The 2749-nt window shown below is 34.8% G+C and overlaps 1 pseudogene; it reads right to left on the bottom strand.

Annotated features, from left to right (window-relative positions):
- Window positions 1–744: 744 nt before the first annotated feature.
- Window positions 745–1094, bottom strand: LOC132491614 (large ribosomal subunit protein eL42-like; annotated as a pseudogene).
- Between the last annotated feature and the right edge of the window lie 1655 nt (window positions 1095–2749).

Here is a 2749-nt window from a genome sequence, read left to right as displayed (position 1 = left end):
TTTCCCTGTGCTCCGGACGCGCAGGCTTAGCGGCCATAGCTCCCGGGCCCAGCTGCTCCGCGGCATGTGGGACCTTCCCGGACCGGGACACGAACCTATGTCCCCTGCATCAGCAGGCAGACTCTCAACCACTGCGCCACCAGGGAAGCCCTATTTTTAGTTTTTTAAGGAACCTCCATACTGTTTTCCATAGTGCCCGCACCAATTTACTTTTCTGACAACAATGTAGGAGGGTTCTTTTTTCTCCTTACTCATTTTGATTTCTCTGCCTGGAGTTCCTTAGGCAGGTAAACACTAGAGTTCTCACAGTCTACTACAGTTGTCAGGGCTGTGGTTTTTTTTCAGGGAATTTGTCCATTTCATCCAAGTTGGTGAATTTATTAGCATAGTTCATAATATTTTCTTATTCTTCTAATGTTAGTAGATCTGGTGATTTCCCCTCTTTCATTCTTGATGTTGGTAATTTGTGCCTTCACTTTCTTGATCAGTCTGAGGAGAGGTTTATCAGTTGTCTTTTTTTTTTCAAAGAAACAGCTTTTGGTTTCATTGATTTTCTGTCTTTGTTCTTCTGGTTTTATTTCATAGATTTCTGCTCATATTTTTATGTCCTTCTGTTTGCTCTGACTTTATATTGCCTTTCTTTTTCTAGTTTCTTAAGGTGAATTCTCATTAGAGCATTGATTTGAGACCATTCTTCTCTTCTTAATATAAACTTTTTTTTGAAGTTAACATAGCCTCAAGATTTTATTTCCTTTGTAATAAAACAAAAGGTGAAGCCCAGAACAGGATGATTTGGTCTTTTCTCTTGTTGTCTCTTCCCAGTTCATAATGCATGCATCTATTAATAGCTGGCATTCTTTTAGATGTATAATAGGGCTTAAGCATTCAAGCTTTAGCACAATTTTCTTTGTAGTTTTAGCCTTTGCTGGAAAATCTGCTTAGCTTGCTCACCATAGCCACTCTACTTCCTGTGGTAACACTGCTTTCCCAGGACAGGCCAGAATCCTTGCCCTTCTTGTACTGTGTCATTTTGTGGGGTTGTGCTAGTCACACTTCTTATAGAAAGTCTAGTGGGTCTTAGGAATGTTTACCATGTTTACTGAGGTACTAACACTATAAATTTTGAATGCTTTGAATTTCCCTGTAAACACTGATTTATCTATATCTCACAACTTTTCATGTGTTTTCATTTTCAATTCAAGTTTTTATAATTTACCATTTGACTTTGAATGATTTAGAAGTGTGGGAAATTTTCCAAATATCTTTCTATTCTTGATTTCTAATTTAATTATATTGTGAATTCAAAGCATTAATTCAAAGTATTGAGAACATACTTTGTACAATTTCAGTTTTATAAACTTTGTCGAGATTTGACTTATGACCCAGTATATTCTTGGTGACTATTTCATATTTACATATGACTAACTTATAGCCAACCCTTCATATCCATGGTTCTTCTGTATCCAAGGTTACACATCCATAGATTTAACCAATCGGGGATTGTGTAGTACTCTAGTATTTACTTTTGAAAAAAAATCTGCATGTGAGTGGATCTGTGCAGTTCCGTGTTTTTCAGTGGTCAGCTGTACTTGAAAAGAATGTGTATTCTGCTGTTTGTTGACTAGACTTCTCTATAAATATCAATTAGGTCAAGTTGGTTTATAGTGTTGTTCAGGTCTTCTATGTCCTTACTAATTTGTTTCAGCTTCTTCTATTACTAAGAGGGTCGTTGATGTGTCAGACTATAATCATGGAATTGTCTGTTTCTCTTCTGCGTTCTAGCAGTTTTTGCTTCATGCCGTTTTGAAGCTCCAATCTTAGGTGTATATACATTTAGTATTCTTATATCTTGTTGTTGTTGAATTGTCCCCTTTATCATTATGTAATATCATTATGTAATGACTCTCTTTATCTCTGGTAATATTCCTGTTCTGAAGTCTACTTTTTCTAGTATTCATAAGGGCACTCAGCTCTCTGGTTAGTGTTTGCATGGTCTGTCTTTTTGCATCATTTTAACCTTTTACTTATTTATGTCTTTATATTGAAGGTGAGTTTCCTGTAGACAGCGTAATGTGTTGTCTTGCTTTTTTATCCAATCTGACAGTCTCTGCCTTCTAATTGGGGTGTGTAGATTACTTACATTTTTACTATTGATATGGTTACATTTAAATCTACCATCTGGCTAGTCATTTTCTGTTTGTTCCATCTGTTCTCTCTTCCTTTCCCTTCTCTTTGCTAACCTGCTTGTGGATTATTTTTTTATGATTCTGTTTTCTCTTCACTCTTGTCTTATTTGTTAAACCTCTTTTTTCTAATAAAAATTTATCTCTATGTTATTTAGTATTCATCTTTATCACATTTTTGAATAGTCATCTTCAAATTATATTATACCAGTTCATGTATAGAGTAAGAACTTTTCTTTCCCCCCAGTTTTTGTGCTATTGTTATATACTTAGGGGCTGTATTATTTCAAATTAATTTAAATTTCTTAAGTAATTTATGATTATATCCTTTGTGTAAAAATATTAAAATATTTCACATAAAGTCCCCTTGACCATCCCTTTCTTGGAGGCAAACAATGTCACCAGTTTGTTACACATCCTTCCAGACCTCTGCTATGTATTTATATGTGTGTGTGTGTGTGTGTGTGTGTGTATATGTATAGGTGTATATATGTATATATATATATATATACATATACTTAGAATAAGTACAGTTTATTTTTTTTGCATGAGAGATATACTATGCA

This window comes from Mesoplodon densirostris, chromosome 6, assembly GCF_025265405.1.
Source record: "Mesoplodon densirostris isolate mMesDen1 chromosome 6, mMesDen1 primary haplotype, whole genome shotgun sequence".
NCBI classification, from domain to species: Eukaryota; Metazoa; Chordata; class Mammalia; order Artiodactyla; family Ziphiidae; genus Mesoplodon; species Mesoplodon densirostris.
Note: the sequence above shows the minus strand (reverse complement) of the source record. Positions and strands in the feature narration are given on the sequence as shown.